We start from the raw sequence: 26,245 nt of genomic DNA on the forward strand, positions 1-26,245 counted from the left end.
TATTTGGGACAATTTCCGCAGGGCTGGGAAGTAGGCGCTCAGTGTTTGTTATTAAACTCTTTAAGTACCCACTAGCTTGTAAGATTGATTAGAAACAGTAATTGCAGCTGCGGGATCTATCAGACTCTCACTGCCTGCCAGCCACCTTTTCACAATGTACCGTTCTTACTCCCAGGAACGCTTATCCAGCCAAGCTTTTGGAAGTAAGGTGTGCGTTAATCATCAAAATTTGAACTTTAAAAGCTTAAAATTTTGTTACTATACCTCTGCATTCACAGAGGGGCTATACATTCAGTCAGCCCTCACTGAGCCTCCTACCTCCTGGTCTGTTTATTCCCACAAGGAAGAAAAGTGGGGTAGGCGTCCAATCCGTGGTCATTTCTTTTTGCATAGGCTGAAAGAAAGGATGATTGTCTTTGGAGAACATCAAGACAACAAGTGCCTGCTATGCTTAAGATATACTTGCTATGAGCAAGTTAAGAGTATCTTTTTTTAAAATTGAAGTATAGTTGATTTACAGTATCGTGTTAGTTTCAGGTGTACAGCACAGTGACTCAGTTATACATATATATACATATGTATCTATTCTTTTTCAGATTCTTTTCCCTTATAGGTTATTACAAAATATTGAGTATAGTTCCTTGTGCTATACAGTAGGTCCTTGTTGGTTATCTATTTTATATATAGTAGTGTGTATATTAATCCCAACCTCCTAATTTATCCCTCCCCCCAAAAGAGTCTCTTTAAAAAAAAAAAAAAGCTTAAATCATGACTGTCATACAAATATAAACACATGTCAAAGATTTAATTTAACTCACTAATTCATGAGGAAGTAGGTAAGATGATACATGTGGTTCAGAGATGAATCCAAAAGGCAGGCACATGTATGCAGTCAGGAATGCTGCAATGAATTTGCTTCATAGAGCCAAAACTGGCTGCTTCTTCTGGCTTCTGACAATGGGGAAGTCAACTGAACTTCTACCAGACAAGATTCATTTGTATGTCTGATATCGGTGGACAAAAATTGTTACCAGGTTGGTCAACTTGACCTGCACCGGGGTCCTAGCCCCAGCCGAGACCTCTTGTCTTTTTCCGATCAGATTCGCACAGACTATGATGAAACCAGTGCCGACACTGGAACAGTACCAGCTGTATTTAGTGGCCAAAGAATGGAAAGGGGGAATCTAGTTCGCAAATCAACTTCTCCACCCAATTCAGGTGGAGCCACTAAATATATTGGCAGGTCGAGGTAAAAAGGAGGGAATTGGAAGGAGTGGGAGGAATATTCTTGACTTACTGGAGAACAGGGGTGTGGTTTGGACCTTGAACTGTTGCAAGTCTCCTTTTCAGTCCTTATGTGGGCTTTTCTGGTTGTTGTCATGGCAGTCGTCAACTTCCTGGCCCTGGTGGGTGTGTCATTTAACATATGCTAATATATTAAAGTCAGAGTATAATAAGGCTCAAGGTCTACTGGAAGTCAAATCTTCGGCCATCTTGGGCCTGGTTGGTTCTAACCAGTTCTTATTTTTTTTCTCTTTGCATCTTCCTCCTGAAACTTAGATAAGAATAATTGGTTTCCATTCGAGGGAGGGTCAGGGATATGATTCTGGGGCAACAGCCTTGGTAACAGAATCACTTGGATTGCTTTCGATTCTCCAAAACCTATAGAGTTATAAATAGCTTAAAGCAAAGAAAAAAATCCATAGAACCACATAACCCAAGGGTGTGCATGACAACACCTAGTTGTCCATTGAAGGCACCCAATAATTTTTTTTGACCCATTTCAAAGTCTTTCACAAAAAGACTCATAATTCTTCTCTGTATAGTCTTGTATAGGCTTGTTTATTGTAACTTTAAAATTGCATTGTTACTACAGGAAATAGCACAGTAAAATCATTCGTTAAAATATTTAACAGAGATGACAGCAGCTGACAAAAACAATTCAACTCTTTCAAGGATTTTCATCTCTTTCTCAACAGACTTGATATGTGGTCTTCTGCAAGTCATTTCCCCTCTCCAAACCTCAGCTTTTTTTTTTTTTAATCTCTAAAATATGAGCTCAGACGATTTCTAAGGTTGCTTCCTGTTCTGAGACTGTGGTTCAACACAGTTTTTTTGCCTCACCTTGATTTCATAAGGCCCATAGAACCAAAAACCTAACATTGGAGGCCCTTGCAGGGATGGGAAACATCCCATCTTCAGGATTAGTTCTGTTTACCCATCAGGAGCTAGTTTCCAGCTAACCACTCATCCCAGGAAATAGTTCTTTTAAAGTGGAGCCTCTGTTCAACCATGTGGAAAGATCCGCAGCCTCATTCAAAGTAAAAGGAATGAATGCAAATTTAAAGTACCAGGAGACCCCATTTTTCACCTAGTGAGTTGGCAAAGATGAAAGTTTGGTGATTCTCTGTTGGCAAGGCAGCCCAAATTGGTGCTATTGTCAATTTATTCAGCTCTTTGCAGAGCAAGATAGCAATGTGAATCACAAAAATCTAAGTAAGTACCCTTTGACCCAGCAGTCCCACTCAGGAATTTATCCTACAGATAGACTCACCCATGTACACAAAGATGTTTGCACTTCAGTATTTACAGTAGGATGTTTGTAGAAGCAAAAAACTGCATCGCCCTGTATGCCATCAGTACATTAAATAAAGTATGTTATACATACAAATGGAATGCTGTGGTGTGCAGTGGCCTTTGAGGTATATTAAGTCCATGTGTAAAACGGTATTTGTGTGAAAAAGAAGATTTGGGGGATATATATATGTACACAGAATATCCCTGGAAAAATATACAAGGAATAGATCTGTAACTTATTAAGCTTGTAAACCATGGATCCATTTTTAAATACATAAAAATTAAAAATAAATGAGACAACCCAATAGAACAATTGGCAAAACACAGGTACTTCACAAAAGAATATCCAAAACATGAAAAAATGCTCATTTTCATTAGTCATCAGGGAAATGCAAACTTAAACCACAATGAAATCGTATTCACACACCCACTAGAATGGCCAACGTGAAAAAACAAGTGCTGGCAAACATGTAGAAAGACTAGGACTTCCATACGCTTCACTGCTGGGGGTAGGAATGTGATTATTAAACCACCCAGGGCAACTGTTAGGAGTATCTGCTGAAGGTGGACCAAAAGACTTGTGCTAGAATGTTCCCACAATACACAGTACAGGGTGGTTCATGGATGTTTAGGTTGTTTGTAGTTTGGGGCGAGAATGAATGAATCGTGGTATACGTTTACAGTGAAATACTGTACAGAATGAAAGTACACACTACATACAACAATACAAATAAATCTCACAAATAGGATGTTGAATAAAAGAAGCAAGACATGAAAGAGTACATACTATATAATTTTATTAATAAAAAGCTCCAACTTGGGCAAAACTGATCTTTGGTGTAGGAAGACAGGGCAGGGCAGTGGTGACCACTGAGGTGGGGATGCTAAGGTGCTAGTTATATTCTATTTCTTGATCTGGGTGCTGATTGTATGAGTGTTCACCTGGTAAACATTCAGCCACGTACATCTATGATTTGTATGCTGTACTTTAAGTAAACAGTGGGAGAAAGAGAGAGAGAGACTGCCAACGGTTGTACAGTGGAAAATCAGAAATTTCTTCAGAAGGGAGTTTGGGTGGTTTCTTATTTTTTCCCCTGAGATCGTGATGTTGAATGCATCAGGAAGCCAGAAGGTTGAAACTCCACAACCCGTGGTGTTGAACAAGGCCCAGGAAGTCCAAAAACCCGAAGTGGTATGATACGTTCCTGAATTCCTTTTCACTGGGCCACCTCACCTCCAGCTGCGGGTCAAGGCTGCTGGGGCAGCAGGCCTGTGCTTGGGGCTCTGTGTCCCCTGGATGTCCCAAGCGGGCTCTCTCATGCCCTTCAGGACTTGACTCGGAGCACATCTTCCTCCCCGGCACCCCACTGAAAAATTCTCCCTCTCTCCCATTCCTGCAACAGTTCACTTCCCCCTCCCTGCTTTGCTCCTGGTCACACGTCAGCTAACATCCTCTGTCACTTAGTTATCCCGTTGTTTATCCCTCACTGCAACGCAAGCCTCGTGAAAGGCAGGGATTTTGTTGGTCTCGTTCGCTGTCAAAATGCAGCGACTCAATAAATATGCATTGAACGAATGAATGAACATGCCATGGTTGGCCCCTTTTTCAGACAAACAGGCCCAGCGAGTTTAAGGGGTGTGCTGCCTCATAGACTCTCTCATCCGCATGTCTGTGAAACTGGTACGATCTCTTTGCACAGCTGAGAAAACGGGCTCAGAGTTAAGTGACCGCCCCAAAGAAGCCGAGCACAGCTAGCCTGCGGACCTCCTTCTGTGCAGCTCTGAAGATCCTGCTCTTCATACCATAACGTTCTCACTCTCTAAGGAGCCGGAGGCCATGCGCTCTACATAGCAGCTCTATACCAAGTCCTGAGGGCTCACCTGGGATGTGGTCCCCAGCTCCTCCTACCAGGACCTGATTCACCAAGTTGCCTGGAAGCAAGTCCCTGCCCGTTTGTGCTCTGGCTCCAGTAACTCAGTTCTCTTCTTTTCCTCCACCTCCACCCCCCAGATCCTTATCTTAAACCTATATTGGTTCATTCAACAAATATTTAATGGTCTACTCTCAGAACCATGTTAAGTGCTGCAGACACGGGGGTGAGCAAAACCAAAGTTCCTACCTGTTGCGGAGCTCAGAGATGAATTAAACAGATAAAAAAAGTGGACAAGCCACATTGCCTGCTTTATCCTGTATAGTTCTTTTTTGGATTCATCCTCTAATCAAAGTATTTTGAATATTGATTCACCCATCAAATGAATATACTACTTCTCCCACCGTTTTTTCATGCCCGTTATACAATATCACAAGATATCTTAGCAAATGCTTGGTTCCAGGTATCTGTTGCTTTCCCCTTTTTTTTTTTTTTCATAAATTTATTTATTTATTTTTGGCTGCGTTGGGTCTTCGTTGCTGTGCGCAGGCTTTCTCTAGTTGCAGCGAGTGGGGACGACTCTTCGTTGCAGTGCGCGGGCTTCTCGTTGCGGTGGCTTCTCTTGTTGTGGAGCACGGGCTCTAGGTGCGCGGGCTTCAGTAATTGTGGCATACAGGCTCAGTAGTTGTGGCGCACGGGCTTAGTTGCTCCGCCGCATGTGGGATCTTTCCGGACCAGGGCTCGAACCCCTGTCTCCTGCATTGGCAGGCGGATTCTTAACCACTGCGCCACCAAGGAAGTCCCTGTTGCTTTCCCTTGCCTGCCTCGAATCCACCCCTCTTCTTCTGGCAAGAGCACCTCAGTTTCCCATGGGCACCCACCCTTCCCTTCCTCTCCACCCAGTAGTTAGGTGGGGCTGATCCCCAAAACCTGGCCTCAGCGGTTGGTTTAAGGGCATGAGCACATGAGTGCTGCTGGTCCATTCAGACCAAATCCTGAGACGTTTGCTGGAAATACTGAAGGAGAAAATTCTTTTTTTCCACAGTGGCTGCTAACTTGAGAGAACATAAGCCTGTTGCTGCTGAAGACCACTCTATAAAAAGAACCTGGTCTGAGAGTGAAGCCCAGCTCAGAGGGAAGCAGTCAAGAAGGTGAGAGAGACCAAGTTCTGATGACATCACTTGGCCCCTGGATCCTGCTGGGCCAACCCCAGAACTTTTCAGTTTTTGAAAAAACAGTTTGCCGGGATTTCTGTCACTCATTACTGAAAGAATTTTGGTAAATATGCCTTCCAGGTCCAAATACACTACTTCTATCATATTTCCTTGAATTACGAGTCTATAGATTTCGTAGCTTGAAATCTCATGGTTAAGCCAGCATGACTTGGTCTTTGACATCAGTGCTTCCTCTTCTGAGGGGTCACAGATGTTTTTCATGAGTTATCTGGCCTGAATGCTTCCCAGGCCCAATGTCAAGTTCACTGGTCTGTGGTTTATAGAACTCACTCTCCCCCCCTTTTTTTTTAATAAAATGGCCATATCATCTGCCTCTCTCCAACTTTCTGGCAAGTACAGAATATCTTTTATGTGGTATGGAGAGATAAGGTCCATGTGAATCTCTTGAGGAGAAATGACATTTCCCCCAAATGGAATCCGACCCTGAATGAACTCATTTTCCAATTTCCTTGAACAGTTGGTATCTCCAGAGTCAGAACAAGGCTGCAAGAGCCCATGCCTGGTTCTGGGTTCACTCACTGAACCAAGGAAGGACTTCCTCTGGCCACAGATATGACCCTCCTCCATCCCTTAAAGTCTTCCTGATGGGCTTGTATTCTGCTGGACGCAGGGCAGAAACTCACAGGGACCAATGGCATGCCCACCAATCTGTAGTGGCCACATAAGGGAATGAACGCCACCTTCCACTCCTTCCCTTCCTGAATTCATACCAAGCTTAAAACACCCAGAGATCTGGTTTCTTGCACATGATGGCTACACTGAGCTGGTCAAGCAAATCTGGAATGGACCTGTGGTGCTGAAGGCCCCATAATCCTTGTGGAACCACAGCTCCCAGCTTCGTCCTCCACATTGGTCCCTTTAACTTCCCCCAACAATTTTTTTTTTTTTCTTAACTTTTTGGCCACACCACACAGGCATGCAAGATCTTAGTTCCCCAACCAGGAATCGAACCCATGCCCCCTGCAGTGGGGAAGGGAGTCTTAATCACTGGACTGCCAGGGAAGTCCTCCCTCCCAGAAAGTCTTTTAAGTTCAATAGGCCACCTTCCCAGAGATCAGTAGCTCCATGCTTGGGGCACAGGAAAGACACTTGATCATCAATCCATATGTCATCTTTTCTCCTACATGGCAGATCTTTAGTTCCTTCTGCCTAACTGCTAGGACTTCGGAGAACCCCCAGTTTTCTGAAATTGACAGTCTGCCCTCGTTCAGATACCAGGGCATTCATTTAAAGGTAGAGTTTTATTATGTCATACAGCCAACCCCCAGAAGGAGCACTGTAGCTCTGCAGTGTAGCTCTGGAAATGTCTTTAGAGAATTTGAGGCATCAGAGCCCACACACTGTTTTGCTAGGTGCTGGAACCAAGTTTGCCATAACCGCAAAATTATTGGGAGGGGGTGTCAGTTTACATTTCTGTACTTGCTCTAGAACTGAAAAAGCTCCCGTAGGAGATACTTTTATTTTTTACCTTTTGTGGTTTTGGTTGGTTTGTTTGGATTGAAGAGACGTGGAAGAAACCCAAACCCGACAGCCTGAAAATTGTGTTTATTGTATCTGGTGAAAAGATGCTGATTGGCCTAGACGTTTCGGAGCAGAAGGTGGGATCCATCAGCTTTAAGAAGCCCCATTTCAAAAAATCAATCGGCCTCAAATTGCCCTTCTATTCCATACATTCTTGCTTGACTTGTTTCACAAGTATGCTCTTTAATGTCAAGACGTCACCCTAACTCTGAAATAGGCCAGGAGGAAATGGCAAAGGACATCCTTGTTTTAAAGGTGCGGACACCACGGCGGGGAAGCAACCAGAATCAGGCCCTACTTTCTGGCTCCCTGCCGGGGCTCCCCCCTCCAAAATCACCAAATCACCCACTCATTTGTTTGCAGAGCGGCCTGCGCCCACCCAGCTCTGCCCCGCCTGGGAGAACACCCTAGTTTTGAGCAGATCCAGCAAACGGGGTTCCCGGGACCCTCTGTTAGAGCGAACCACGGGAAGTCCCCGAGCGTGCTCCCAGGGCCGCAGGAGGAGGCCTCTCCGCCGAGGGGCGACCCCAGGCCCGAGCGACGCGGGACGTGGACCGAAACCCTCCGTAGGGCCGGGCGCCGACAGCTGCACCGCCCCGTCACGTGACGCCACTCCCGGGCCGCTCCGCGCCTGCGCAGACGGGGCGGGGGGGGCCGGGAGAGGGCGGGCGCGGGGGCGGGCGCGGGGGCGGGCGCGGCCAGCTGACTGACAGCTCGCGCGGGCCGGCGCCTCAGAAGGACCCGGCTCTGGGGCCGGCGCAGTGGCCGCATTCCCGAGCCCGACGGCGCCCGCTCGCTCCCCGTCTGCCCGGCCGGTCGGCCGGCCCTCGCCGCGGTGAGAGGGGACCCTGCCAGCGGCCGAGAGGGGAGGGCGTGCCGGGTTCTCCCGGCGGCGAGGGGGCTCTCCGAGGGGCGACAGCTGGAGCGCCCAGGGACCGGCGGGTGAGGGACCGTGGGGTGGGGTCGAGGGCCTCTGGGGTTTCTGCAGGAAATGGGAAGGCGGGGCAGGAGCCCACCGTGTGAGGAGCAGTGCGATACCTGAGGGGGGGGCTGGACAAGGTGTCCCCGCTCCCCGGTGGCTGACGGTGTCGCCAGGTGGCTTAGGGATGGAGCCGGTTCCCCCCCGCCCCCCGCCCTGCCTCGACTCCTGGAAGGGCGTGCTGGGGAGGGGTGCGTGGGACCGGGATGGGAAAGACAGTTGCCAAGTTGTGCTGTGTGTTGGATTTTAAGTTTTCTGTCCCTCTGCTCCTGGGGTGGCAGCTGGGGGCGGCGGCATGGGGGACAAGGAAAAAGGGCTCAGCTTGTGCCTTCCCAGGGCCCCCTCCTCCCCACGCTCAGGAAGCAGGAGGAGCTTTGCAGAGGGGCCAGCACTACCGACACAGTGTTAGAGGCTGTTTGGAACAGCTGGTTCAGGGTGGCCTGCACCCGCGTCCGGGGTCTTGGAAAGGACAGGATGCGGTCCTTCTGGAGCTGGGTGCGAGTTGCCCCTTGGTGGGGTCTGGGCTTCCCTGGGTTGTACGTTGATTGCATTTGGGAAGAGGAAGAGGACTTGGCAGTGGGCACCAGCCAGCTCCCGTGACTCTGCCTAAGTGTGAGGCCAGGGTGCCAGCCTGCAGACTGGGCGGGAACTCACCTCTGAGCTGGCACAGGTGAGGTGCTTGACATGCAGGCTGTCCCTGAGGCGAGTCAGCGTTTGGAGGCAAGCCAACAGCTGTCAGGGACCAGGCTGCTGTAGCCAGGCCGCCCTCCAGACCATTGTCACCTAATGCTAAGGTTTGGGGCTCATTTGCTTAGAGGCACCCCCTCCCTCACCCTAAACCAGGGCAGCCAAGATGCTTAACACCGAATTAAGTAAAGAAAAAGAAATCCAGTTGTATTACACGTGAGCGCTTCTTCCCATCTTTTTCACGGTTCTGTTTGGAAGTGTATGTTCTCCCATTGTTCCATCTCTCCCTTGGGCTGTCACTGGTTTTTTTTTTTTTTTTTTTTTTTTTTTTGTGGTACGCGGGCCTCTCACTGTTGTGGCCTCTCCCGTTGCGGAGCACAGGCTCCGGACGCACAGGCCCAGCGGCCATGGCTCACGGGCCCAGCCGCTCCGTGGCATGTGGGATCTTCCCAGACCGGGGCACGAACCCGTTTCCCCTGCATCGGCAGGCGGACTCTCAACCACTGCGCCACCAGGGAGGCCCCTGTCACTGGTTTTTATTTCCACCTTGTGCAGAAATAGGACTGCTTACGCATTTGAAACACAGGGCGACCGGCTATTGAGATCAGCTCACAATGAGAAAGTTGACTCATGAGATTCTCTTTTTCCGTTAAAGAAATGAAGATGGCCAAGGACTCAGGCATAGACACTTCAGCGAGCAGCAGATTAACTTCTCATTTGGTTCTGGAGTACATTCCCGTGTTTTGTTTTGTTTTGTTTTGTTGCAGTGTTTGTCTTTTGTATGGCCTGTGTGAGTTAATGTGAAGATAGTTCATATTACTTAAGAACATAACAACTAAGGCCAGTGAAAAGCTACTCGGTGACCTGAGTAAATCACAAACCTTAAATAAGTTGCTTTGGATTTCCAGAGAGTGGAGGGTATCCACAGGTATTAGATGTGCTTCTTTTTGCATGACTATAGCTTTGGTTCTTTGAAGGTAAATTGCTTTGGGGTGACCCCAAATGGCTCTGAGGGCACTTCTTTTAGGATAGTCTTTAGGAAGGGTTTAGGGTGGGATGAGTCATGCTACGTGCCTCCCCATCCTCCCTCAAAAAAGAAAATAATCTGGTTAAAAGAACCATCAGAAGCAGCCTGGGAAGAGAAAACGTCAGGAAAAGTCAACCCTCATGACACGCAAAGGGAGGGGTAAAAATGCTTATTGCCAGTGATAACCCCTCACTTTTACAAGACAGTCAGTTGCAAACGTCTTTCACACAGAATCTTAATTGATCTTCACAAATGTCACAGATGAGGAAACTGAGGCCAGGTGACTTGCTCAAGGTCCCTTAGCTGCTAGGGGGCAAAGCAGAGTGTTAACCCTAGCCATCTGACACCAGATGCAATGGCCCATCACCACTCTGCCGAGTGGGATGTGGGAAGGATGAGGACAGATGACACACACACCCCAGGGCCCTAGGGCTTTCCCAGCATCCTTCTCTCCCACTGCTTGCCCCACCTGCTAAGTCGGCTTGGCTCGCAGGTGTGGATTCTCTTCACCACTTCCCTCTATCCCAGGCTTGGGAGTCTGCGCCTACTCAGATTTGTTGAAGTCTTTGAGAAATCTAGTGGGAGGTATGATTGCAGGGAGTGTCTTTTGCCCAAGCACTCAGTGTTTCCTAATAGTCTAGGTGTCTTCAGCCATGTGATGCAAGAGACCAAAGCAATTCTAGAGCAACTTGCCATAATCATTTTTCTTGTCCTCCACCCGGAAGAAAAATGCAGTGGTTGTGAAACCTGAGGAGTTGACCCAGTACTTTTGTTTATTTTATCCAGTTTTTTATGCATGGCATTGTTCGCGTTATAGTGACACTTTTTTTTTTTTTAAAGAGGGCACAGCTGTTCTCATTAGGGAAGAATGAGTTTGAATCCTGTTTTCTCAATCTGAGCATCTAGATCTGAAAAAGGACACCAGAGGAGGTTATCTGAGATGCGTTTCAACAGGTCAGTGGTACAAAACAGAATTAAAACCAAGGCAGTCTTGGGGCACATCAGTGGACATGTAGATCTGGAATGACAAAGGTGAAAGTTCTCTTCTACTTCATGCTTAGAATATCGAGTTCTCTTCTGGGCTTCACATTTAGTGAAGGACATAGAAAAAAACATCAAGCATATTTACTGGAAATTGCTACAGTGGGGAATGAACGAGAGCTGGTAAGCCTGGAAATCTTGGGAGTCAAGATTCAGGACTGTCATTTATTAGACTTGTTCTGTGGAGGTCCAAGATCCCAAGAATGAAAGGACAAAAGTTATACTTAAAAAGCCTTCAGTTATAAGAACTTTTTGGTGTCAGAGTGATCTTTTAAAAACTAAGAATCAAATCATGGCTCTCCCCAGTGACTTCTCAGTAGTCGTGGGGTCAGATGCAAACTTCTCACCTGGGTCCACTGTACAAGGACTGACTGGCCTTCCTTGTTTCTCCAGCTTCCTCAGTTAACCCTCTCTCACTGTCTCACAGAAGCCCCTCTTTCTTCCTGTGCCTTGACCAGGTCTAGCTTGCTCTGTCCCAGGTCCTTGCACTGGCTGTTCCTCCGGCCATATTCTCCGTGGCTGACTCCTTGTCATTCAGGTCACCGGTCCAGTATCCCATGCTTAGTGGGACCTTCCCTAACAATATAAATAATTTCATCCCGGTCCCCAACCCACTCACTCGTGTTACGGTGTTTTACTTTCTTCAAAACATCAGAACTGGCCTTATTTGTAAGTGCTTTTATTGCCTGCTCCCCATTTTACCGTTGTATCAGCAGTGCTCCAAACAGTGCCTGCCTGGCACGTAGTAGGTGCTCAATGAATATTTGTTGAGTGAATGATTTTTACGACAGATCTTTTCAAAGATGGGAGGGGTTGCTGCATTGGTAGATACTAAATTAGTCTTCTTTTACTAGAGACAGTCATCCATAGGCTGGCTAGCTGACCATCGGGCAAGAGAATTCAAGCATTAGATAGACAGTAAAACCAGATCCTTTTCTGTATGAGTCTCCTAGGTCTGCTATAACAAAGTACCACAGACTGGGGGGCTTAAAGCAATAGATATTCTCTTACGGATCTGGAAACAAGACATCCAAAATCAAGGTGTCAGCAGGGTTGGTTCCTTCTTGGGGGCTCAGAGGGAGTGTCCGTTTGGGGCCCCCTCCCAGCCTCTGGGGGTTTCCAGCCATCCTTTCTGTTCCTCAGCTTGCAGCTGCATGACTCCTACTCCTGCCTCTGTGGTCACATGGCCTTCTCTGCACGTGCATGTGTGTGTGCGTGTGTGTGTGTGTGTGTGTGTGTGTGTTTTCACATTATCTTCCCTCTGTGTGTCTCTCTCTGTCTTCTCTCTTCTTGTAAGGACACCAGTCAAATGGGCTTTGGGGCCCACCCTATTCCATAATGACTTTATCTTAACTAATTACATCTGCAAAGACCCTGTTTCCAAATAACGTCCCATTAACAGGTTCCAGTGCTTCAGACTCAACGTCTCTTTTGATTGTTCAATTCAATGCATAACACCTTCTAACTTCGAGATCCATTGACCTTTTAAAGGGAAAAACTGGCAGGAGGGGCTGGGTTATTTTTCAGGCTAAGGACGTGGTTTTGGATGTTTGTGCCCAAAGCGTTTGTAATCCTTACAACTCGCAACTAACAGCTTGTGATCTGTGTGTGGCCCAGGTGAGGGGAGGGAGGGTCTGAGTGACTTGCCCGAGGTCGTGCAGGACCCAACCCACCTCCTCACTGATTGCAGAGCCCGTGGCCTCTCCTCCCCTCCCCCATCCGCCAGTGGCCAGGCCTTTCTCATGGCTCCGGCCCAGGTTAGGATGCGGGTTTCTCCAACGGCTCTTCAGGGGCCCTGGAGGGATGATCTCCTCCCTCGGCTTCTGCTTTACCCCGTCGTCCTTGTGGTAGAGGAGTGGCTCAGTGACAGTGAGATAAGCGGTGCAGCTGGACACGATGTTCCCAGGTCAGACCTCACACAGCTGGTCAAAGCCGGAGGCCACAACGTCAGAGAAGTCACGTTTTTCCTTTGTTGGGCTTTTCCAGTGATTCTGAGGGGCTTTTAAGTAAGGTCTGGAGAACTCTGAGTTTCGGTGTCTCAGATTTTGACCCTGAACAAGTATTGCTGATGTTCTAAAGATGAGCCATGCAGGAGTTCGTAGAGAGACTTTGCTGATTGGGGCCCGGGGGGGTGGGGGCGGTGAGAGCAGGGCAGGCTGCCAGCAAAAGAGCCGAGGCGCCTTGTCCCTTCGCCTTCAGAGACCTTTTTGTTTCTGGGTCTGTCTCACCCAAATACCCGATATCCGCGCCCCCCTCATTTCATTTTTTGTTGGCTGGGTCATACATGCAGATGGTACAAAACTCAAAAAATACAGAAAGATGTCCAGTGAAAAGTGGTTTCTGTCACTGCTTCCCCTGCCCTCCCCCAGCTTCCCAGTCTGTTCCCCAGCGGCACCATCTCCACCAGTTTCTTCTGTCTCCTCGCAGAGACCTTGCTGTCCTTTACTGTCCTCAAGCATCACCTCCAGCCCGCCCCACCGCACGGACTGTGCTCCCATCCCTGCTTTCCGTTCCTCCGGCCTTTTCAGACCCCTTGCTGTGGGCACCTGAGAGGCTGGTCTGTTCCCGGGTGCTAAGAGCTAATGACAGCACCTCAGCCAAGAGCTTTATATTTAGACGGGAGGTGCTTAGAAGAAAGGAGTCTGTAACGGTAAAATGGGGGGCTTTCAGGGAAGAGTGTGGGGAGAGAGCTTGTATTTATGGGGCGCTTTTTAGATCAGGTTCCTTGAACTTCAGGGTTAGCCCTGATGAAGAGGTGAGTACAGAGACTCAGGGAAGGAAGCAGGGAGGGGCAGTTGATGGTGTGTTTCCCCAGGGCATCGAGATGGTGTCTTCCCAGCTCAGATTTGCTGTGCCGGGTACTCTCTGGGGGTTGGCACTAACCCTCACAAGAACACTGTTGGGGGAGCTGCTGTTCCCCTCCCCGTTTCACAGGTGAGAAAGCTGAGGCACAGAGAAGCGGAACGATGTGCCTCTGTCACATCTGCTTGTAAGGGCAGAGCTGGCTCGCAGCTCCAGGCAGGTTCAGTCCAGGTACCAAAGCTGCGTGTACATGTCATCTCCCCAGAGTTTGGTGGTATCTTCATAGCTCTCAAAAGGCAGCGTGATCCCAGTGTGGCACACGGGTGACACTCCATGTTGTGCTCCAGAGGAGGAACCTCACAGAAGGAAAATCTGTCATCCCTCAGGCTTTCTGGGCTCATTCAAGAAATGTTCTCCTGCCTCTAAAGATGCAAAATGATGGGGCTTCCCTGGCGGTTCAGTGGCTAAGTCTTCGCCTTCCAATGCAGGAGGTGTGGGTTCGATCCCTGGTTGGGGAGCTGAGATCCCACATGCCTCATGTCCAAACAACCAAAACAAAACAGAAGCAATATTGTAACAAATTCAGTTAAGACTGAAAAAAAAAAGATGCAAAATGAATGACCAAGACTCATCCCACCGTAGGGATAATCTCCAACAAAAGCTGAAAGAAATGGTAAATTCGGAGGGGAAAAAAAGAGAGAGAGAAATGGGGATTATTTTTTTCTCCCGTTTACCAAATCCACATGCGCAAGCTTGTGCCTGGGTGCAGGCCGTGTTTCTCAGGGACAGCCTTTCACAGACAGGTGTGCTCTGAGGCCTTTGCATCACAGCCTGGCATGAGTCAGAGAAGATGATTCACCAGTAGCAAAAATGACCAATGAGCTGGGGAAAAAGGAGACTCTAGGATCAGCAGAGCAAAGGGAAAATACCAGAGTAAATGAGCTTGGAGGGCTGCTGTGCAGCTGACATCCTTCAGCGAGAGGCTTTGGGGGTAAAGCAGGGAGGCTAAGGTCAAAAATAGGGCCCAAGGGGCTTCCCTGGTGGCGCAGTGGTTGGGAGTCCGCCTGCCGATGCAGGGGACACGGGTTCGTGCCCCGGTCCGGGAAGATCCCACATGCCGCGGAGCGGCTGGGCCTGTGAGCCGTGGCCGCTGAGCCTGCGCGTCCGGAGCCTGTGCTCCGCAACGGGAGAGGCCACAACAGTGAGAGGCCCGTGTACCTCAAAAAAAAAAAAAATAGGGCCCGAGAAAAGTGGGGGGAAAATCCCTGCCAGAGAAGAAAACGGACCTGAACTGTGCGTTAACAGTAAATACCAAGAATGAAGTAAAAGAATTAAGTGAGATCAGAACAGTGAAAACGTAAGACCCCTCCCCACTTAATTCGTGTGGTGGTGTACAGGAATAGGAAACCGGTCCACGGAGGAAAGCTGGTCGGTCCCCTCTCCGCTCTAGGAGGGGGTAGATTATGCTGAAGCTCTTGAAGCAGCAGGATCACTCTTAGAACCCCGCGGCTCCGTGTGGGTGATGAACAACTTCAGGGCCACCCTTGGTCGGGGAACTAAGATCCTGCATGCCGTGCGGTGAGGCCAAAAAGAAAAAGAAAAAGGAAAAAATTTCACTTATCTGAAAGAAGAAAGTGAGGAGGATGAAAGAGGTCGTCTACATAATCAAAATCTAACGTGAGGGGAATTAACAAGAATCCTGTGCCCTGTGGCAAAGGCCTCACCTCTCAGGTCACATCGAGGGGCTGAAACCCGAGGGGTCCCGCTAGGTTGAGCCCTCCCGCCTGGTGGTCCTGCTGTGTCCTCGCCTCCGTGCCTGTCGCCTCTCTGCACGGCCGCCCGAGTGCAGCATCTTTGCAAAATCGAAAACAGACTGTGGCGTTCCCCTGGTGCAAACCCTCCAGCGCTCTCCCGTTGTTCCTGGGATGAAATCCCGACTCCTTAACGTGGCTCCCAAGCCCCTGCCTAGTGCACGGCCTGCAGCTCTGCCAATCTCAGCTGGACCAAGTTCACTCCCACCGCAGAGCCCGTAAACTTGTCATTTCCTGGGGCCGAGGATGCAGGTGGTGGAGGTCTCTCAGGCTGAGCCACATGCATGGGCTTCAGCTTCTAGCAGCCACACGAAACAAGTAAAGGAAACAGGCCCAGTTAATTTTGCTAGTAGATTTTATTTAATCCAAGATATCCAGAATATTATCATTGACATATCTAATCAACATAAAAATTGTTAAGACAGCGTACATTCTCTTTCTGTGCTAAGTCTGGGATCTGCGCGGTTGGCACGTCTCAGTTTGAATGAGCCACATTCCCTGACTCAGTGACCACATGGGGACAGTGGCTGCAGCTCTAACCTGCTTGTGCTTCACTCACGGCACTTAGGACAGACCATGATGCTGTCTGTTTACCTCTGTTCTCTGACTTGAGCACACGCTCCTGGAGGCCCGGACTTTTGTTTGCCTTGTCCACGTGGCCCAGCACCTGGCACCCTGTGATGCTCAAGAATGTTTATTGAGTGATCAGATAAACACATGACCGAGAAAATGAGCCTCACCTCCATCCTCTTCATGTCCCAGAGGCAACTCAGTAGTTAGTGCCATTTGGAGCCTCTTCAGTCAGGGGCATTGCATGCACAAGGTTCCCTGCTTCTTGTAGGTCCCTAACTATTTCATATCGGGACTTGTGTATTGTCAAAGGCCCATCATGATTATTCTTTATTGGGCTTTTTTGGGGGGAGCGACAGTGATACTAACGAGAGAAGGATTTTCAAAAGGAAGCAGTTAACAGGATTGAGACCCTGGTGTTACTGCTGAGAGTTAATCTAGATCAGGGATTTCAACTGGGGACAACATCTAGGGACCTTTTGGTTGTCACGACTGGGGCTTGCTTCTGGCATCCAGTGGGTGGAGGCAAGGGATGCTTCTAACCATGCTACAGTTTGGCACACGGGACAGACCCCACTACCAAGAATTATCCAGCCTGCGTGTTGATGGAGCCACTGTTGGAAGCCCTGCTGTAGATCAGCACGGCTCCACATTGGCTGCGTTTCTGAATTGCCTCTGGTAACGTCAGGGAGGTTATTAGTCTCCAGAAACTTGACAGGTTCTACGCATTCCCTTGTCTCTCTTTCATGTAAACTGGCCCCTACTTATCATTTATTTTCCTAAAAGGATAGCCCAAACGGGAGCTGCCTCCAGCTAAAGCCCTTGAGATGAAAGAAAATCAGCTCCACGTTTACGGCATGAATTAGAATTCTGCAGAGAAGACATGTGGAGAAGCCCGCGCCTCGAGAACCATGGATCAATGCACTTTAAGCCCTTGGAAGCCGTTTGGAAAGCTTTGAAGCAAAGCAGCAGCGGAAACCCATCTCTTTTCACCTACGTTGAAATAAACATCTGCCAACTACGCTTTCAAACAAACAAAGAAACACGTATTTGTACTCAGAAGCAGGACTGGAGTGCAAAATTACATATATTTCAATTCTTGTTCAATGTTAAGGCCCCCCAAAATAAGAGAATGCAGCTCTCATAGTATTGTGGGTAGAAAAGGGATTGATTATATATGTTTTGATTTTAAGGTTTGGGGGAATACTTGCAAATATAGAGTTGTGCTAGGCTTGGCAATATTTTTTATCTTTGCCAGTCCTCCGACTAGTTCTGAACAAGTCTGAACAGTTGTGTGTGTGTCGGGTGGTTCCCACTACCCCTCGCCCGCTGCTTCGTGCTGTTTTCTCCTGCAATGTCTCCCCTTGTCTGACTGGCAGGCTCCTACCAGATTTGACCCAAGCAGTGCAGTCTAAGTCTCCCCAGGCAGCATCAAAGTCTCCTGCTTCTGGGCTTCCATGCATGTCTGCAGCCTGGAATTACAGCACTTGTCCCGTTGCTATAATCATTTACTTATGTCTGTGTCTTCTTAGATTGTGTTTGGTAAAGGAAGGCCCATATCCTCTTCATCTTTGTATCCCCAGGACTTAATCACAATTCACAGGACATGGTAGGGGCTTAATAAAATGTCTGTCGCACGAATGACCTGAACGCTACAAGATAACACCTTACGTCACGCTGGTACGGCCTCCATCCGAGAAGTGCGGCAGCGGCTCTGTTCTTGGCCTTGGATGGTGAAGTTGCAGGACTCGGCACTGAGCAGAGATGACAAACCAGTCTCGGGGTAGTAGTGGCCCTGCATTGTCCCTGGGTCTCTGTTTTAGTCAGCTGGCGACATTGTGGGCGGAAAGTGTGGGTTCCAGACGCAGCTCTGTGTGTACCGCTGTGCAGCTTTGCTGACACGCCATCCCCCGTCCCTTCGCTGCCCTGGGTCTCCTTTTCCCATCTTAGGGCAGCTTCCATGAGTCTGTGCCTTTCCCCTGAGCTTCTTGTCTGCCGCCCCATCCCTTTCTTGTCTGTCTGCCAGCCGCCACCGTCTTCTGGAAATCTGAAGTCTCATCCAAGCCTGACATCTTGGGGTTTTATTCGAGTAAAACAAAATCTAGAATTACGTAGTGCATGATGGTTTTGTTCCCGCTCCTTTGCAAACATCTCCTTTCTTCTTCTCTTTTTTAAATTAATTTATTCTATTTATTTCATTTATTTATTTCATTTTTGGCTGTGTTGGGTCTTTGTTGCTGCGTGCGGACTTTCTCTAGTTGTGGCGAGCGGGGGCTACTCTTCGTTGTGGTGCACGGGCTTCTCACTGTGGTGGCTTCTCTTGTTGCGGAGCACAGGCTCTAGGCGCGCGGGCTTCGGTAGTTGTGTCACGCGGGCTCAGTCGTTGTGGCTCGTGGGCTCAGTCGTTGTGGTGCACGGGCTTAGTTGCTCCGTGGCATGTGGGATTTTCCCGGACCAGGGCTCGAACCCGTGTTCCCTGCCTTGGCAGGCGGATTCTTTTTTTTTTTTTTGTCACCATCATAAAAAATCATTTATTAGATGCCAAATTGCACATCAGATAGACAGCAACTACTGCCCAGTAAGAGCTTGAACTCTAGAGCTAAGACTAATGAGAATATACCAAAAATTGTAAAATCAAAACATTAAACGAATAGCACAAGTGCCTCCAACAAACATATTACTTCTAAGGTATCCAAAGGAACTAGAGATTGCAGCATATTCTCAGGTTTATATAACTGTGTATTTATATCATATCCCCACACTCCCTAGACTGTTAATACAAGGAAGGATGTCAAAAAATAAGACAAAACACCTGTAGTCAGACAGGCTGTGAAAAGATGGGTAGTGGTCATCCTGATACCAGATCAATAGCTCTCTCAATCTACAAAACTAAAACAGATGAATATACACACTTCTCATGAAGATCCTTTAGTTACTTTTTGAACAGATGTCCAAGCAAAAACACTTTCCAATGGAAATCCTATAGGCTTAACAAGTTTAATGAACAATTTCAAATAAGACTCTTTATTCAGATAAATATAACCTGCTTAGTACACATATGTAGTAAATTAGCAGATTACTTTGAGCAGAATCTGCAGTATCAGATTGTATGACATGCTGCAGTCATCAGAACAATGCCGCTTAATTATATGGAATGGCAGGAGTCAAAGACTCAAAACAGCATTTGCTGCGAAATGTCACTTGTTTTTAGTTTTAACTCCCTGAATTACTGGGTTAGTCATTTTCTATGTTAAATGCAGAGACGTGGATAGACTATTACCTACTGCAACAAAGCTGTAAACAAAACTATTTTGAGTTCAACTCCTTCAAGAATAACAATTAAATTCCACAGTTTCTTTAATTACAAAATGTAACCTGTTAACATCTGCATGCTATTAGAATAATGCTGTTTCATCAATGGTGGATGTTACGTAACCTGATAGTCCAGGAATCACATTAAGGACTTTGATACACATTTTCATCACTGCATCAACAACAAAACCCAAGAAATTTGTTCAACAGTTGAATTCTTCAGTACAAAGTTTTCACTCTGCATGTGTCAACATCCCTGCTGCAAAATGTCGTAAACCAACCGTCCCTAGCAATGAATTCCTGCATTTAGTTTTTCATCACTATATTAACTTTCATCCAAGTATTCATTAAAACTGACATGGTAGGATAATGATGTCTCTGAATTAATGACCATCTGTGGAATCTGTCAGTTAACACTGTAAACAGAGGGTGAAAAAGCCATCAGCATAAAAATAGCATGGGTCTCACGGATGGACACTGACCGCTTCCTTCAACTCCTTGGGCTCTGAGCACCTCGAATTACATCCAGCAAATGGATTTAGGTGCAAGTGCCCAACAAAGCAACAACTGAAAATATGCCTCTTTCACAGTAACTGACACTCAGGGATTGTTCTTTCCTCTGCATGCCAATCATTAACAATATTACACCAAAAAGGCATTTTAATTACACTCACGTATATATTAATGTCTTCGTAAAAGATAGTTTTCTAATCCTTTATGGAGACCATCTTTCTACACAATTCTAAGAACCTCAGACAGAGAGACTTGCTGAAGAAGAACCTATAGAAGACCTCGCTGCTTTTTTTTTTTTTTTTTTGCGGTACGCGGGCCTCTCACTGTTGTGGCCTCTCCTGTTGTGGAGCACAGGCTCCGGACGCGCAGGCTCAGTGGCCATGGCTTACAGGCCCAGCCGCTCCACGGCATGTGGGATCTTCCCAGACTGGGGCACGAATCCATGTCCCCTACATCGGCAGGCAGACTCTCAACCACTGCGCCACCAGGGAAGCCCCTCGCTTTTTTATTTGAGACCCCGAAGGCCCGGTAGGCTGCTGTCCTGTGACCGAAGGGTGGAGACATCGGAAACAGTGATCCAAGTGTGACTTTGACGTACAGAGCACAGGGTCTCAACTGTGGATCTGCAAACAAGAAGCAAAAGAAGAATGAGCAAGCGGGGGAAAGGAGTGGATGAATTGGGTTAGGGCTGTTGGTTTCCCTTTTCCTCACCAACAGTATCTTCGGCCGGCAGATTCTTAAACACTGCGCCATCAGGGAAGCCTCTCCTTTATTCTTTTTTCTCTTTTTTTTTCTCGACTGTGCCACGCGGCTGACAGGATCTTAGTTCCCTCACCAGGGATCGAACCCGTGCTCCCTGCATTGGAAACTCGGAGTCCTAACCACTGGACCGCCAGGGAATTCCCAATTCTTTTATTATTATTTTAAAATCGTTCAGTTTTTTCCCCCTGAAGGCCCTGAGTAATTAATATGAAAGCCTAGCATTTGTGGGTGAAAAGTGCTAAACCCTCCTTGTTTGCCTGTCTCTACTAAAATAGGAATTAGAAAACTTCTTTAAATGCTTTGGAATAAATGTCAGATTGCTAAATCAGACATTGCCTGTATCACTCCCAAACAGGAAGACCTGTAGATTGTCTTCTCCGGTAGGGATTGGTGAGGGAGGCTTAATCCACTCCAGTCCTTGAGGGCTCTGTGGAGCGTCCTTATCTGTACCCCAAATGAGCACAGTTACCTACTTGCCCTACAGCAAGGCTGTGGACTCAGACTCTGCTGGGGCTTATCTAGACTCTCGTATTTAGCTCTATGGCTTTAGACAGCTACTTAAAAATATCTATCTAAAAAGCTCTTTAGACAGCTTTTCTAAGCCTTAAAGTTTCTTCAGCCGTAAAATAGGGATAATAATAACCTAGCTTCTGTGTTACAGGAGAATTAAATCAGGTTCTCAGCACAGAGCACTTAGCTTAGGGCCTGGTGTGTTGTGAGCATACAATGAGTACTGGTTGCAGTTATCAAGAAGTACTAAATAATTGTAATGCATTATGGAAAAGAACAGTCCAAGTCAGTGGCTTTGACCTTCTAGAGAGAACGTCACACCGGGAACCACAGCAGGATTCAGGTGCGGCAGGAGGTCTCAGGTGAATGTGCGAGAGGTGGTGGGAGCAGTGACTCTTTTGAGATGTCTGGAAATGCCATCCTTTTATTCAAATTAAAATTTGCCAGGGGGAGAAAATTTTTAGCGAAATGTGATTGTGTATAGCTTCTCTCACGGCTGGTATAAAACTCTTTAAAAGGTTTGGTGAAAGACTCATCTCACATCTCAGACCACTCTATAGAAGTGATAATACTCTGTCATTAGATCCAGCGGTGAAACCCACCCTCACCCCACCCCCGTCTCCCTCTCTGTGTCTCTTTTGCTGTCTCTGTCTCTCTCACTCTCTTTCTGCCTCTGTCTGTCCGTCTGTCTCTCTGGTCATTGGAGCAACCTAGCAAGTACGGTCTGGTCAGAGGCCCTTGATGAGATGACACTTTCCTCCATGTCATGTTTCGGGGGATTCTGAGGCCAAAGGCACGTGGGATCTCTTATGTGAACACGAAGAGTCTGGAATGGGATTTTAGGAATATACTCAAATTTGCTCAATAAGGGGGCGGCAAGTGGGGAATTGGGGGTAAATCACTCGACGAAAGAACAAGCAAAACGGCCGTGGAGGTGGCAGCCTGGAAGCAGGCATCCTGTCTCATCCCAGCAGGGCAGCCAGAGCCATCGCCCCTGGTTCTCCTGAGCCCTGGGCCTTGGGCGGAAAGACGGGCCGACGGCCAGCAGAGGTTTGGGTCAGGCTGTGGCCCAGCACAGAGAGTGTGGCCTCCTCCCCAATCTGCCCTGTATGACTGACGTGTGTTAAATTGCCTGAAATACCTTACAGGGACCTTCATGCCTTTAGAAAGGCGTGAACGTTTCCCCATCTCTGTTTCCTAAAAACCACAGTGGCTCAGAAAGAAGGCTTGTCTCTTCTCCTCGTGGACACTCGACGAGGTCTCTGCAGCTCAGCGCCTTTGTCCAGTCAGTAGCGAGGAAGCTGGGTCCACAGCGTGAGCTCGGAGGAAGGAGGTGACCCCGGGCCCAGAATGCACCTCAGGGGCCACGGGTCCCCAGGAAGGGGAGGTGGTGGGCTCCTGTGTCACCCAGTCCAGGCTTGCAGGGAGGTGACTCAGAAACAGGCCCCAAGGGGGAGCTTCGACTGCATTTACTGTCCGTGGTGCAGAAGAGTGAGACCCCAGCTCTCCCAGCAGCTCTGGAATCAGCCTGTCTCCTGCCACCGCCAAAAGGCAGCGCTTCCCTTAAAAAGGGAGGTGTTCCTCCCCAGTCATGGGCGTGGTCTGCAACAGACAGACGCGTTCCTGGACGTTTCCTTGGCAGGAAGGAGTGGGTGGAGAGGAGGCCCGGGCTGCCACCCAGCTCTTCCCAGAGCGGCAAGGGGCTGTCTTACTGCAAAGTGAGCACGTTCCCTGGGGAGAGAGTGCTTGTATTTGATACTTCGGCGGAGGGCCCATGACTGTGTTTTAACAGTGTGGTACGGGGGCTCTTGAAATTGAGTCCCACTTCAAAGATTCAGGGATCCTAAGTCATTGTCACCGCAGAGAGGGGACCGAGTCCTGCCCTGTGCGTGTGTGGAGGGGGCCTGTCCTTCAGGCCCCGCAGGCTGCATCGACGTCAGACCTGTGGTCAGCTCACGAGGCTTAATGGAGCTCCTCTGGGTTCCTGACCTTGATCCTTAAGTCCAGCTTGGGCTTTTGTACCTCTCTGGGGCCCGTGGCTGGACCCCCAGTGGGTGAGGCGCATCTTCCAGTGGCATCCACCTGCAGTAGGGGTCGGAAGGGTGATGTGGGCCGGCGGTGGGGGGCCGTGTGCAGCCCTGGGGCAGCGAGCGGGCCCGTGTGCTGACACTATCGCGTCTTTTAACTTGACTGTCGTGACTTTGGTCTTCCAGTAGGAAGCATTTCTGTGAGATTTTCTCTCATTAAACCTTTCTTACCATGTGTCTTCACTGTGCAGCCACACCTGTTACACGAGGCTATTCTGCCAGCGGTTTCTTACCTGTTCAGTTTTAAAACAAAACTGACTTGATCCAGAGTAGCTTCTACCTGCCTGACCCCTTCCTCCATGCAGACAAAGGATGAAAAACCACAGAAAAACGAGAGACTCTGGGATCGAGGACTCCCCCCGTTCTCCACCTCTTTTCTCACGTGTCTGACCCTGTCTACCTGCAGAGGAAGGACAGCCCACGTGTAAGGAGGTGCCCTCCTTTAAGGTCAGCCTGCACGGAGATTGAAAGGACCGGTTTGGTTGCTCACGTTCTCTAGGGATTCGGGTGCAGAACCTGTTTGTCAGGAAGGGTGTGTGGTTCCAAATGGACACCTGGGAGGCATGCGGACACAGGTAGCCACTGAACCAAGAAATCGAGAACACGCGCTAGGCTGGATGATAAGGGAATGTCAGCCATGCAGCTGAGGAGTCTGGGGTCTCTAGGGCCCCGCTTTTTATAAGAAAAGGGAACTACTATTTACTTAGCCCTTGTTTTTGGCACTTGGCTGGCTGCTTCCACCTCTTTTTTTGTTTTTTTAATTAACACATAGTAAAATTCGCCTTTTTTTTAGAGTACATTTCTGTGAAATTTAAAATACGTATAGATTTGTGTAACCACAAATTCAATTAGGAGGCAAAACATTTTCTTCATCAACCCCACATCTCCCTTGGGTTCCCCCTTGTTGCACCCCATCCCTAACTCCTGGCAACCCGCACCCCCTTGTTTTGGAGCACATCTTATAAATGGAGTCTTGCCTTAGGTGAACTTCTGAGGACCGTCTTTCACTCAGCATCACGCATTTGAGGTTCCCTGAGGTGTTACGTGTGGTAGGATTTCATTGCTGAGAGGTAGGCTCTAGTGTGGGTACAACAGAGTTTGTTTAGTCATTCACCCATAGGAGGACATGTGGCTTGTTCTCCATTTGGGGCCATTATGAATAGAGTTGCTAGAAACATTTGTGTACAGAATTTTGTGTGAACCTAAGTTTTCATTCGTCTTGACATATCTAGGTGTTGCTGGGTTATGTGGTTAAGTATATGCTTAACTTTATAAGAAACTCCCCACATCTCCCATGCAGAAGAATTCCAAATGATGTGTGTAGATCCTCTACCCTGAAGGACTTGGAGCATAACTCCCTACTCCTTAAGGGGGTGCTGCGTGAAGTGACCTCCTTCCCAAGAGCACAGTTTGGAAGGGGAGATTAACAAAAGAGCACTTTACAGTGGGGAAGCCTGGTAAATATGACCTCAGCCTGGTGATCAGGGTCAACGGTGAGAAGTCAAGTTGATGGTATGTGACTTTGAAATGATGTGGTGAAAATGGCACTTTACCTCTGTGGTCTTCCTCCCCAAACCCCATAACCCCAGTCTAACCCTGAGAAAAATACCAGACAAATCCCCACTCAGGCACATTCTGCAAAATACCCGACAAATACTCAAAGTTGTCAAAGTTACCAAAAACAAAGAAAGTCTGAGAAACTGTCATAAGTGAAAGGAGTCTGAGAAGACAGGATGATAGTGTCATGTGGGATCCTGGAACAGAAAAAGGGCATCAGGAAAAGACTGAGGAAACACGGATACAGTACAGACTTTAGTTAATGAGAATGGATGAATAGCAGTTCACGAATAATGACAAATAGACCTAATTAATATAAGATGTTAACAGTAGGGGAAACTTGATGTGGGGTATATGGGAGGTCTGTACTATCTCTGTTACTTTTCTGTAAATCTAAAACTATCCTAAAATTGAAGGTTTTTTTTTAAAAAAAAACAACAAACAAAAAGAGCTGCCAAACCATTTTGCATCCCCACCAGCAACACAGAGTTCCAGTTGCTCAGCATCCTTGTCAACACTTGATATGACCAGTATTTTTTAAGTTTCGCCATTTTAGCAGGTGTGTAGTTGTGGCTCATCATGGTTTTAATTTGCGTTTCCCTCGTGGCTAATAATGTTGAACACCTTTTCATCTACTTGTTCACCATCCGTTTCATCTCTGGTGAAGTGTCTGTTCTTTTTCCATTGTTAGGTTGGCTTCTTTGTTTTCTTTTCTTTTTTTTTTTTTTGCGGTACGCGGGCCTCTCACTGCTGTGGCCTCTCCCATTGCGGAGCACAGGCTCCAGACGCACAGGCTCAGCAGCCATGGCTCATGGACGCAGCCGCTCCGTGGCATGTGGGATCTTCCCGGACCAGGGCAAGAACCCGTGTCCCCTGCATCGGCAGGCGGACTCTCAACCACTGCGCCACCAGGGAAGCCCGGTTTCTTTGTTTTCTTACTGTTAGGTTTTGAGAGTTCCTTCTGTTTTCTGAATACAAGTCCTTTGCTGGATATGTGATTTGCAAATATTTTCTCCTAGTCTATAAGTTGTCTTTTCATTCTTTTAATTGTGGTTTTCACAGAGCAAAAGTTTTTAATTTTTGTGAAGTCCAGTATATCACCTTTTTCTTCTCTGGATAGTGCTTTCAGTGTCATAGTGTCTAAGAACTCTTCACCTTGTTTTATTCTAAAAGTTTTATAGTTTTGTTTTACATTTGGTCTGGGATCCATTTGAGTTAATTTCTTAGAAGGTGTGAGGGTTAGGTCAAGGTTTTTCTGTTTATTTATTTCTTTGTTCATGGATGTCCAGTTGTTTCAACACCATTTGTTGTTGAAATGACTGTCCTTGCTCCATTGAACTGCTTTTGGATCTTTGTCAAAAATCAGTTTGGCTGTACTTGTGT

The 26,245-nt window shown here is 47.7% G+C and overlaps 1 protein-coding gene across 4 annotated transcripts in view; it reads left to right on the forward strand.

Moving 5' to 3' along the window:
* The first annotated feature begins 7,936 nt into the window (after positions 1 to 7,936).
* KIAA0513 (KIAA0513 ortholog) overlaps positions 7,937 to 26,245 on the forward strand; it is a 60,142-nt gene continuing 41,833 nt past the window's right edge. For 2 of the 4 annotated variants that reach the window (XM_060084257.1, XM_060084260.1), the window contains exon 1: positions 7,937 to 8,039. The gene's annotated coding sequence lies outside the window, so the exon portion shown is untranslated. Of the gene's footprint in view, positions 8,040 to 8,067; positions 8,147 to 10,737; positions 10,852 to 26,245 lie in introns of those variants that run through there. The other 2 variants (XM_060084259.1, XM_060084258.1) reach the window with 2 other exon arrangements.

Source organism: Mesoplodon densirostris, chromosome 19, assembly GCF_025265405.1.
Source record: "Mesoplodon densirostris isolate mMesDen1 chromosome 19, mMesDen1 primary haplotype, whole genome shotgun sequence".
Lineage (NCBI taxonomy): Eukaryota > Metazoa > Chordata > Mammalia > Artiodactyla > Ziphiidae > Mesoplodon > Mesoplodon densirostris.